The following is a 12,395-nucleotide window of genomic DNA, read 5'->3' as shown; positions in this document are numbered from 1 at the left end:
CTGAGAGTGACAGAGAGTGTCTGAGAGTGCATGTGAGTGTCAGAGAGTGTCTGAGAGTGTCTGAGAGTGTCAGAGATTGTCAGAGTGTGTCAGAGAGAGATAGAGAGTGATAGAGAGTGTCTGAGAGTGTCAGTGTGTGTCAGAGAGTGATAGAGAGTGATAGAGAGTGTCAGAGAGTGATAGAGAATGTCAGAGAGAGATAGAGAGTTTCTGAGAGTGTCAGAGAGAGATAGAGATTGTCAGAGAGTGATAGAGAGTGTCAGAGAGTGTCAGAGAGAGATAGAGAGTGATAGAGAGTGTCTGAGAGTTTCTGAGATTGTCAGAGTGTGTCAGAGGATGTCAGAGAGAGATAGAGAGAGTTTGAGAGTGTCAGAGAGTGATAGAGAGTGTCAGAGAGTGATAGAGTGTGTCAGAGAGTGTCATGGAGTGATAGAGAGTGATAGAGAGTGTCTGAGAGTGTCAGAGATTGTCAGAGTGTTTCAGAGTGTGTCGGAGAGTGATAGAGAGTGATACAGAGTGTCAGAGAGTGTCAGAGATTGTCAGTGTGTGTCAGAGAGTGTCAGAGAGTGATAAACAGTGTCAGAGTGTGTCAGAGAGTGTCAGAGAGTGTCAGAGAGTGTCAGAGTGTGATCGAGAGTGATAGAGAGTGCCAGAGAGTGTCAGAGTGTATCAGAGAGTGTCAGAGAGTGATAGAGTGTCAGAGAGTGAGTGAGAGTTTCTGAGAGTGTCTGAGAGTGTCAGTGAGTGTCAGAGAGTGATAGTGAGTGTCTGAGAGTGTCTGAGAGTGTCAGCGATTGTCAGAGTGTGTCAGAGAGTTATAGAGAGCGAAAGAGACTGTCTGAGAGTGTCAGAGACTGTCAGAGTGTGTCAGAGAGTGTCAGAGTGTGTTAGAGTGTGATAGAGAGTGATAGAGAGTGTCAGAGAGTGTCTGATAGTGTCAGAGAGTGTCAGAGAGTGATAGAGACTGTCAGAGAGTGATGGAGTGTGTCTGAGAGTGTCTGAGAGTGACAGAGAGTGTCAGATAGTGATAGAGAGTGATAGAGATTGATAGAGAGTGTCCGAAAGTGTCTGAGAGTGTCAGAGAGTGTCAGAGCGTGAGAGAGAGTGACTGAGATGTTCAGAGAGTGATAGAATGTGATAGAGGGTGTCTTTGAGTGTCTGAGAGTGTCAGAGAGTGTCAGAGAGTGATAGAGACTGTCAGAGAGTGATAGCGAGTGTCTGAAAGTGTCTGAGAGTGATTGAGAGTGTCTGAGAATATCTGAGAGTGTCAGAGATTGTCAGAGTGTGTCAGAGAGTGTCAGAGAGTGATAGAGAGTGATAAAGAGTGTCAGAGTGTGTCAGAGAGTGTCATAGTGTGTCAGACAGTGTCAGAGAGTGTCTGAGAGTGTCAGAGATGGTCAGAGAGTATCAGAGAGCGATAGAGAGTGTGTGAGAGTTTCAGAGGGTGAAAGAGAATTTCAGCGAGTGACAGAGAGTGTCTGACAGTGTATGTGAGTTTCAGAGAGTGCTAGAGAGTGTCTGAGAGTGTCAGAGAGTACCAGACATTGTCAGAGTGTGTCAGAGAGTGATGGAGAGTGATAGAGAGTGTCTGAGAGAGTCAGAGAGTGATAGAGTGTGATAGAGTGTGATAGAGAGTGTCAGAGAGTGTCTGATAGTGTCAGAGAGTGTCAGAGAGTGATAGAGACTGTCAGAGAGTGATGGAGTGTGTCTGAGAGTGTCTGAGAGTGACAGAGAGTGTCAGATAGTGATAGAGAGTGATAGAGATTGATAGAGAGTGTCCGAAAGTGTCTGAGAGTGTCAGAGAGTGTCAGAGCGTGAGAGAGAGTGACTGAGATGTTCAGAGAGTGATAGAATGTGATAGAGGGTGTCTTTGAGTGTCTGAGAGTGTCAGAGAGTGTCAGAGAGTAATAGAGACTGTCAGAGAGTGATAGCGAGTGTCTGAAAGTGTCTGAGAGTGATTGAGAGTGTCTGAGAATATCTGAGAGTGTCAGAGATTGTCAGAGTGTGTCAGAGAGTGTCAGAGAGTGATAGAGAGTGATAAAGAGTGTCAGAGTGTGTCAGAGAGTGTCATAGTGTGTCAGACAGTGTCGGAGAGTGTCTGAGAGTGTCAGAGATGGTCAGAGAGTGTCAGAGAGCGATAGAGAGTGTGTGAGAGTTTCAGAGGGTGAAAGAGAATTTCAGCGAGTGACAGAGAGTGTCTGACAGTGTATGTGAGTTTCAGAGAGTGCTAGAGAGTGTCTGAGAGTGTCAGAGAGTACCAGAGATTGTCAGAGTGTGTCAGAGAGTGATGGAGAGTGATAGAGAGTGTCTGAGAGAGTCAGAGAGTGATAGAGAGTGATAGAGAGTGATAGAGAGTGTCAGAGAGTGTCTGAGAGTGTCAGAGGGTGATAGAGAGTGTCTGAGAGTGTAAGAGAGTGATAAAGAATGTCAGAGAGACATAGAGAGTGGCTGAGAGTGTCAGAGAGTGAAAGAGAATGTCAGAGAGTGATAGAGAGTGATAGAGAGTGATAGAGAGTATCTGAGAGTGTCAGAGATTGTCAGAGTGTGTCAGAGTGTGTCAGAGAGTGATAGAGAGTGATAGAGAGTGTCTGAGAGTGTCAGAGAGTGTCAGTGTGTGTCAGAGAGTGATAGAGAGTGATAGAGAGTGTCTGAGAGTGGCAGAGAGTGACAGAGAGTGTCTGAGAGTGTCAGAGTGTGACAGAGAGTGTCTGACAGTGTCAGAGAGTGTCAGAGTGTGTCAGAGAGTGTCAGAGTTTGTCAGAGTTTGTCAGAGAGAGTCAGAGAGTGATGGAGAGTGTCTGTGAGTGGAAGAGAGTTATAAAGAATGTCAGAGAGAGATAGAGAGCATCTGAGAGTGTCAGAGAGTGAAAGAGAATGTCAGAGAGTATAGAGAGTGTCAGAGAGTGTGATGGAGAGTGATAGAGAGTGATAGAGAGAGTCTGAGAGTGTCAGAGAGTGTCAGAGTGTGTCAGAGAGTGATAGAGAGTGATAGAGAGTGTCTGAGAGTGTCAGAGAGTGCCAGAGTGTGATAGAGAGTGAGCGTGAGTGTCTGAGAGTGTCTGAGAGTGTCAGAGAGTGATAGAGAGTGTCTGAGAGTGTCAGAGTGTGACAGAGAGTGTCTGAGAGTGTCAGAGAGTGTCAGAGTGTGTCAGAGAGTGATAGAGAGTGATAGAGAGTTTCTGAGAGTGTCAGAGAGTGCCAGAGTGTGATAGAGAGTGATAGTGAGTGTCAGAGTGTGACAGAGAGTGTCTGAGAGTGTCAGAGAGTGTCAGAGTGTGTCAGAGAGTGATAGAGAGTGATAGAGAGTTTCTGAGAGTGTCAGAGAGTGCCAGAGTGTGATCGAGAGTGATAGTGAGTGTCTGAGAGTGTTTGAGAGTGTCAGAGAGTGATAGAGAGTGTCTGAGAGTGTCAGAGTGTGACAAAGAGTGTCCGAGAGTGTCAGAGAGTGTCAGAGTGTCAGAGAGTGTCAGAGTGTGTCAGAGAGTGTCAGAGTGTGTCAGAGAGTGTCAGAGGGTGTCAGAGATTGTCAGAGAGTGTCAGATAGTGATAGAGAGTGATAGAGAGTGTCAGAGAGTGTCTGGGAGTGTCAGAGAGTGTCAGAGTGTGATTGAGAGTGACTGAGAGTTACAGAGAGAGATAGAGAGTGATAGAGAGTGTCTTTGAGTGTCAGAGAGAGTCAGAGAGTGATAGAGAGTGTCTGAGAGTGTCAGAGAGTGATAGAGAGTGTCTGAGAGTGTCAGAGAGTGATAGAGAGTGATATAAAGTGTCTGAGAGTGTCAGAGACTGTCAGAGTGTGTCATAGTGTGTCAGAGAGTGATAGAGAGTGATAGAGAGTGTCAGAGAGTGTCAGAGAGTGTTAGATAGTGTCAGAGAGTGATAGAGAGTGTCAGTGTGTGTCAGAGATTGTCAGAGAGTGTCAGAGAGTGATAGAGAGTGCCAGAGAGTGATATAGAGTTTCTGAGAGCGTCAGAGTGTGATAGAGAGTGTCAGAGAGTGATAGAGAGTGTCTGAGACTGATAGAGAGTGTCAGAGTGTGATAGAGAGTGATAAAGAGTTTCTGAGAGTGTCAGAGAGTGTCAGAGTGTGTCAGAGAGTGTCAGAGAGTGATAGAGATTGTCTGAGAAAGTCAGAGAGTGATAGAGAGTGTCTGAGATTGTCAGAGAGTGTCAGAGTGTGTCAGAGTGTGTCAGAGATTGTCAGAGAGTGGTAGAGGGTATCAGAGAGTGAGTGAGAGTTTCTGAGAGTGTCTGAGATTGACAGAGAGTATCTGAGAGTGTCAGTGAGTGTCAGAGAGTGATAGAGAGTGTCTGAGAGTGTCTGAGAGTGTCAGAGATTGTCAGAGTGTGTCAAAGAGTGATAGAGAGCGATAGAGAGTGTCTGAGAGTGTCAGAGACTGTCAGAGTGTGTCAGAGTGTGTCAGAGTGTGTCAGAGAGTGATACAGTGTGATAGAGAGTGATAGCGAATGTCAGAGAGTGTCTGATAGTGTCAGAGATTGTCAGAGAGTGTCAGATAGTGATAGAGAGTGATGGAGAGTGATAGAGAGTGTCTTTGAGTGTCAGAGTGTGATAGAGAGTGATAGGGAGTGTCTGAGACTGTCAGAGAGTGATAAAGTGTGTCTGAGAGTGTCAGAGAGTGTCAGAGTGTGATAGAGAGTGATAGAGAGTGTCTGAGAGTGTCAGAGGCTGAAAGAGAATTTCAGAGAACGACAGAGAGTGTCTGAGAGTGCATGTGAGTGTCAGAGAGTGATAGAGACTGTCTGAGACTGTCAGAGAGTGATAAAGCGTGTCTGAGAGTGTCAGAGATTGTCTGATAGTGTCAGAGATTGTCAGAGAGTGTCAAGAAGTGATAGAGAGTGAAAGAGAGTGATAGAGAGTGTCTTTGAGTGTCAGAGTGTGCTAGAGAGTGATAGAGAGTGTCTGAGACTGTCAGAGAGTGATAAAGAGTGTCTGAGAGTGTCAGAGAGTGTCACATAGTGATAGAGAGAGATAGAGAGTGATAGAGAGTGTCAGAGAGTGTCTGAGAGTGTCAGAGAGTGTCAGAGGGTGATAGAGAGCGACTGAGAGGTTCAGAGAGTGATGGAGTGTGATAGAGAGTGTCTTTGAGTGTCAGAGTGTGATAGAGAGTGATAGAGAGTGTCTGAGACTGTCAGAGAGTGATAAAGAGTGTCTGAGAGTGTCATAGAGTGTCAGAGTGTGATAGAGAGTGATAGAGAGGGTCTGAGAGTGTCAGAGGGTGAAAGAGAATTTCAGAGAATGACAGAGAGTGTCTGAGAGTGTATGTGAGTGTCAGAGAGTGCTAGAGTGTGTCTGAGAGTGTCTGAGAGTGCCAGAGATTGTCAGAGTGTGTCAGAGAGAGATAGAGAGTGATAGAGTGTCTTTGAGAGTGTCAGAGTGTGTCAGAGAGTGATAGAGAGTGATAGAGAGTGTCAGAGAGTGTCAGAGAGTGTCTGAGAGTGTCAGAGAGTGTCTGAGAGTGTCAGAGATTCTCAGAGTATGTCAGAGTGTGTCAGAGATGATAGAGAGTGATAGAGAGTGTCAGAGAGTGTCTGAGAGTATCAGAAAGTGTCAGAGGGTGATAGAGAGTGACTGAGAGGTTCAGAGAGTGATAGAGTGTGATAGAGAGTGTCTTTGAGTGTCAGAGTGTGATAGAGAGTGATAGAGAGTGTCTGAGACTGTCAGAGAGTGATAGAGAGTGTCTGAGAGTGTCAGAGAGTGTCAGAGTGTGATAGAGAGTGATAGAGAGTGTCTGAGAGTGTCTGAGAGTGTCAGAGAGTGTCTGAGAGTGTCAGAGATTGTCAGAGTATGTCAGAGTGTGTCAGAGATGATAGAGAGTGATAGAGAGTGTCTGAGAGTGTCAGAGAGTATCAGAGTGTGTCAGAAAGTGTCAGAGAGTGATAGAGAGTGTCAGAGTGTGTCAGAGATTGTCAGAGAGTGTCAGAGAGTGATAGAGAGTGCCAGAGAGCGATAGAGAGTGTCTGAAGAGAGTCAGAGAGTGATAGAGAGTGTATGAGAGTGATAGAGAGTGTCAGAGTGTGATAGAGAGTGATAGAGAGTGTCTGAGAGTGTCTGAGAGTGTCAGAGAGTGTTAGAGAGTGTATGAGAGTGTCAGAGATAGACAGAGTGTGTCAGAGAATGTTAGAGAGCGATAGAGTGTGTCAGAGAGTGTCAGAGAGTGAAATAGAGTATCTGAGAGTGTCTGAGAGTGTCAGAGATTGTCAGAGTGTGCCAGAGAGTGATAGAGAGCGATAGAGAGTGTCTGAGAGTGTCAGAGACTGTCAGAGTGTGTCAGAGAGTGTCAGAGAGTGTTAGAGTGTGATAGAGAGTGACAGAGAGTGTCAGAGAGTGTCTCATTTTGTCAGAGATTGTCAGAGAGTGACAGAGACTGTCAGAGAGTGATGGAGAGTGTCTGACAGTGTCAGAGAGTGTCAGAGTGTGTCGGAGAGTGATTGAGAGTGTCTGAGAGTGTCAGAGAGTGACAGAGATTGTCAGAGAGTGTCAGAGTGTGTCTGAGAGCGTCAGAGATTGATCGAGAGTGTGTGAGAGTGTCAGAGAGCGTCAGAGAGTGATAGAGAGTGATAGAGAGTGTCAGAGAGTGATAGAAAGTGTCTGAGAGTTTCAGCGAGTGATCGAGAGTGTCAGAGAGTGTCATAGAGTATGAGAGAGTGATAGAGAGTGTCTGAGAGTTTCTGAGAGTGTCAGAGAGTGTCAGAGAGTGTCTGAGAGTGACTGAGAGTGTCTGAGAATATCTGAGAGTGTCAGAGATTGTCAGAGTGTGTCAGAGTGTGTCAGAGAGTGATAGAGAGTGATAGAGAGTGTCAGAGTGTGATAGAGAGTGTCTGAGAGTGTCAGAGAGTGATAGAGAGTGATAGAGAGTGTCTGAGAGTAACAGAGAGTTTCTGAGAGTGTCAGTGAGTGTCAGAGTGTGTTAGAGAGTGATAGAGAGTGATAGAGAGAGTCAGAGAGTGTCAGAGAGTGATAGATAGTGTCAGAGAGAGTCAGAGATTGATAGAGAGTGTCAGAGTGTATCAGACAGTGTCAGAGAGTGACAGAGAGAGATAGAGTGTGTCAGAGAGCGATAGAGAGTGTCTGAAGAGAGTCAGAGAGTGATAGAGAGTGTCTGAGAGTGATAGAGAGCGTCAGAGTGTGATAGAGAGTGACAGAGAGCGTCTGAGATTGTCTGAGAGTGTCAGTGAGTGTCAGAGAGTGTTAGAGAGTGTCTGAGAGTGTCAGAGATGGTCAGAGTGTGTCAGAGTGATAGAGAGCGATAGAGAGTGTCTGAGAATGTCAGAGACTGTCAGAGTGTGTCAGAGAGTGTCAGAGAGTATCTGAGAGTGTCTGAGAGTGTCAGAGATTGTCAGAGTGTGTCAGAGAGTGATAGAGAGCGATAGAGAGTGTCTGAGAGTGTCAGAGACTGTCAGAGTGTGTCAGAGAGTGTCAGAGAGTGATAGAGAGTATCTGAGAGTGTCTGAGAGTGTCGGAGAGTGTCAGCGAGTGATCGAGAGTGTCAGAGAGTGTCAGAGAGTATGAGAGAGTGATAGAGAGTGTCTGAGAGTAACAGAGAGTTTCTGAGAGTGTCAGTGAGTGTCAGAGTGTTAGAGAGTGATAGAGAGTGATAGAGAGAGTCAGAGAGTGTCAGAGAGTGATAGATAGTGTCAGAGAGAGTCAGAGATTGATAGAGAGTGTCAGAGTGTGTCAGACAGTGTCAGAGAGTGATAGAGAGAGATAGAGTGTGTCAGAGAGCGATAGAGAGTGTCTGAAGAGAGTCAGAGAGTGATAGAGAGTGTCTGAGAGTGATAGAGAGTGTCAGAGTGTGATAGAGAGTGACAGAGAGCGTCTGAGATTGTCTGAGAGTGCCAGTGAGTGTCAGAGAGTGTGAGAGAGTGTCTGAGAGTGTCAGAGATGGTCAGAGTGTGTCAGAGAGTGATAGAGAGCTTTAGAGAGTGTCTGAGAATGTCAGAGACTGTCAGAGTGTGTCAGAGAGTGTCAGAGAGTGATAGAGAGTATCTGAGAGTGTCTGAGAGTGTCAGAGATTGTCAGAGTGTGTCAGAGAGTGATAGAGAGCGATAGAGAGTGTCTGAGAGTGTCAGAGACTGTCAGAGTGTGTCAGAGAGTGTCAGAGAGTGATAGAGAGTATCTGAAAGTGTCTGAGAGTGTCAGAGATTGTCAGAGTGTGTCAGAGAGTGATAGAGAGCGATAGAGAGTGTCTGAGAGTGTCAGAGACTGCCAGAGTGTGCCAGAGAGTGTCAGAGAGTGTTCGAGTGTGATAGAGAGTGACAGAGAGTGTCAGAGAGTATCTGATAGTGTCAGAGAGTGTCAGAGAGTGATAGAGACTGTCAGCGAGTGATGGAGAGTGTCAGAGAGTGTCAGAGAGTGCCGGAGAGTGATTGAGAGTGTCTGAGAGTGCCAGAGAGTGACAGAGATTGTCAGAGAGTAATAGAGAGTCATAGAGAGTGTCAGAGAGTACCTAAGAGCGTCAGAGAGTGATAGAGAGTGTCTGAGAGTGTCAGAGAGCGTCAGAGAGTGATAGAGAGTGATAGAGAGTGTCAGAGAGTGATAGAAAGTGTCTGAGAGTGTCTGAGAATGTCAGAGAGTGATAGAGAGTGTCAGAGAGTGTCAGAGAGTGTCAGAGAGTGATAAAGAGTGTCTGAGAGTGTCAGAGAGTGTCAGAGAGTTTCTGAGAGTGATTGAGAGTGTCTGAGAATATCTGAGAGTGTCTGAGAATATCTGAGAGTGTCAGAGTGTGTCAGAGAGTGATAGAGAGTTTCTGAGAGCGTCAGAGAGTGATAGAGAGTGTCTGAGACTGATAGAGATTGTCAGAGTGTGATAGAGAGTGATAGAGAGTTTCTGAGAGTGTCAGAGAGTGTCAGAGTGTGTCAGAGAGTGATAGAGATTGTCTGAGAAAGTCAGAGAGTGATAGAGAGTGTCTGAGATTGTCAGAGAGTGTCAGAGTGTGTCAGAGAGTGTCAGAGAGTGGTAGAGAGTATCAGAGAGTGAGTGAGAGTTTCTGAGAGTGTCTGAGATTGACAGAGAGTATCTGAGAGTGTCAGTGAGTGTCAGAGAGTGATACAGAGTGATAGAGAGTGTCAGAGAGTGACAGAGAGTGTCTGAGAGTGACTGAGAGTGTCTGAGAATATCTGAGAGTGTCAGAGATTGTCAGAGTGTGTCAGAGTGTGTCAGAGAGTGATAGAGAGTGATAGAGAGTGTCAGAGTGTTTCAGAGTGTGTCAAAGAGTGTCAGTGTGTGAGTAAGTGATGGAGAGTGATAGAGAGTGTCTGTGAGGGTCAGAGAATTTCAGAGTGTGTCAAAGTGTGTCAGAGAGTGTCAGAGAGTGATTGAGAGTGTCAGAGAGTGCTAGAGAGTCTCTGGGAGTGTCAGACACTGAGCGAGAGTGTCAGAGAGTGATAGAGAGTCTCTGGGAGTGTCAGACAGTGATAGAGAGTGTCAGAGAGTGATAGAGAGTGTCTGAGAGTGTCAGAGAGTGATAGAGAGTGTCTGAGAGTAACAGAGAGTTTCTGAGAGTGTCAGTGAGTGTCAGAGTGTGTTAGAGAGTGATAGAGAGTAATAGAGAGAGTCAGAGAGTGTCAGAGAGTGATAGATAGTGTCAGAGAGAGTCAGAGATTGATAGAGAGTGTCACAGTGTGTCAGACAGTGTCAGAGAGTGACAGAGAGAGATAGAGTGTGTCAGAGAGCGATAGAGAGTGTCTGAAGAGAGTCAGAGAGTGATAGAGAGTGTCTGAGAGTGATAGAGAGCGTCAGAGTGTGATAGAGAGTGACAGAGAGCGTCTGAGATTGTCTGAGAGTGTCAGTGAGTGTCAGAGAGTGTTAGAGAGTGTCTGAGAGTGTCAGAGATGGTCAGAGTGTGTCAGAGAGTGATAGAGAGCGAGAGAGAGTGTCTGAGAATGTCAGAGACTGTCAGAGTGTGTCAGAGAGTGTCAGAGAGTATCTGAGAGTGTCTGAGAGTGTCAGAGATTGTCAGAGTGTGTCAGAGAGTGATAGAGAGCGATAGAGAGTGTCTGAGAGTGTCAGAGACTGTCAGAGTGTGTCAGAGAGTGTCAGAGAGTGATAGAGAGTATCTGAGAGTGTCTGAGAGTGTCGGAGAGTGTCAGCGAGTGATCGAGAGTGTCAGAGAGTGTCAGAGAGTATGAGAGAGTGATAGAGAGTGTCTGAGAGTAACAGAGAGTTTCTGAGAGTGTCAGTGAGTGTCAGAGTGTTAGAGAGTGATAGAGAGAGTCAGAGAGTGTCAGAGAGTGATAGATAGTGTCAGAGAGAGTCAGAGATTGATAGAGAGTGTCAGAGTGTGTCAGACAGTGTCAGAGAGTGATAGAGAGAGATAGAGTGTGTCAGAGAGCGATAGAGAGTGTCTGAAGAGAGTCAGAGAGTGATAGAGAGTGTCTGAGAGTGATAGAGAGTGTCAGAGTGTGATAGAGAGTGACAGAGAGCGTCTGAGATTGTCTGAGAGTGCCAGTGAGTGTCAGAGAGTGTGAGAGAGTGTCTGAGAGTGTCAGAGATGGTCAGAGTGTGTCAGAGAGTGATAGAGAGTATCTGAGAGTGTCTGAGAGTGTCAGAGATTGTCAGAGTGTGTCAGAGAGTGATAGAGAGCGATAGAGAGTGTCTGAGAGTGTCAGAGACTGTCAGAGTGTGTCAGAGAGTGTCAGAGAGTGATAGAGAGTATCTGAAAGTGTCTGAGAGTGTCAGAGATTGTCAGAGTGTGTCAGAGAGTGATAGAGAGCGATAGAGAGTGTCTGAGAGTGTCAGAGACTGCCAGAGTGTGCCAGAGAGTGTCAGAGAGTGTTCGAGTGTGATAGAGAGTGACAGAGAGTGTCAGAGAGTATCTGATAGTGTCAGAGAGTGTCAGAGAGTGATAGAGACTGTCAGCGAGTGATGGAGAGTGTCAGAGAGTGTCAGAGAGTGCCGGAGAGTGATTGAGAGTGTCTGAGAGTGCCAGAGAGTGACAGAGATTGTCAGAGAGTAATAGAGAGTCATAGAGAGTGTCAGAGAGTACCTAAGAGCGTCAGAGAGTGATAGAGAGTGTCTGAGAGTGTCAGAGAGCGTCAGAGAGTGATAGAGAGTGATAGAGAGTGTCAGAGAGTGATAGAAAGTGTCTGAGAGTGTCTGAGAATGTCAGAGAGTGATAGAGAGTGTCAGAGAGTGTCAGAGAGTGTCAGAGAGTGATAAAGAGTGTCTGAGAGTTTCTGAGAGTGTCAGAGAGTGTCAGAGAGTTTCTGAGAGTGATTGAGAGTGTCTGAGAATATCTGAGAGTGTCTGAGAATATCTGAGAGTGTCAGAGTGTGTCAGAGAGTGATAGAGAGTTTCTGAGAGCGTCAGAGAGTGATAGAGAGTGTCTGAGACTGATAGAGATTGTCAGAGTGTGATAGAGAGTGATAGAGAGTTTCTGAGAGTGTCAAAGAGTGTCAGAGTGTGTCAGAGAGTGATAGAGATTGTCTGAGAAAGTCAGAGAGTGATAGAGAGTGTCTGAGATTGTCAGAGAGTGTCAGAGTGTGTCAGAGAGTGTCAGAGAGTGGTAGAGAGTATCAGAGAGTGAGTGAGAGTTTCTGAGAGTGTCTGAGATTGACAGAGAGTATCTGAGAGTGTCAGTGAGTTTCAGAGAGTGATAGAGAGTCATAGAGAGTGTCAGAGAGTGATAGAGAGTGTCTGAGAGTGACTGAGAGTGTCTGAGAATATCTGAGAGTGTCAGAGATTGTCAGAGTGTGTCAGAGTGTGTCAGAGAGTGATAGAGAGTGTCAGAGAGTGTCAGAGTGTTTCAGAGTGTGTCAAAGAGTGTCAGTGTGTGAGTAAGTGATGGAGAGTGATAGAGAGTGTCTGTGAGGGTCAGAGAATTTCAGAGTGTGTCAAAGTGTGTCAGAGAGTGTCAGAGAGTGATTGAGAGTGTCAGAGAGTGCTAGAGAGTCTCTGGGAGTGTCAGACAGTGATCGAGAGTGTCAGAGAGTGATAGAGAGTCTCTGGGAGTGTCAGACAGTGATAGAGAGTGTCAGAGAGTGATAGAGAGTGTCTGAGAGTGTCAGAGAGTGATAGAGAGTGATAGAGAGTGTCTGAGAGTAACAGAGAGTTTCTGAGAGTGTCAGTGAGTGTCAGAGTGTGTTAGAGAGTGATAGAGAGTGATAGAGAGAGTCAGAGAGTGTCAGAGAGTGATAGATAGTGTCAGAGAGAGTCAGAGATTGATAGAGAGTGTCAGAGTGTGTCAGAATGTGTCAGAGAGTGACAGAGAGAGATAGAGTGTGTCAGAGAGCGATAGAGAGTGTCTGAAGAGAGTCAGAGAGTGATAGAGAGTGTCTGAGAGTGATAGAGAGCGTCAGAGTGTGATAGAGAGTGACAGAGAGCGTCTGAGATTGTCTGAGAGTGTCAGTGAGTGTCAGAGAGTGTTAGAGAGTGTCTGA

Source organism: Heterodontus francisci, chromosome 9 (genome assembly GCF_036365525.1).
Source record: "Heterodontus francisci isolate sHetFra1 chromosome 9, sHetFra1.hap1, whole genome shotgun sequence".
Taxonomy (NCBI): Eukaryota; Metazoa; Chordata; class Chondrichthyes; order Heterodontiformes; family Heterodontidae; genus Heterodontus; species Heterodontus francisci.
The sequence above is the reverse complement of the archived record's forward strand: the minus strand, read 5'-3'. Positions refer to the sequence as shown.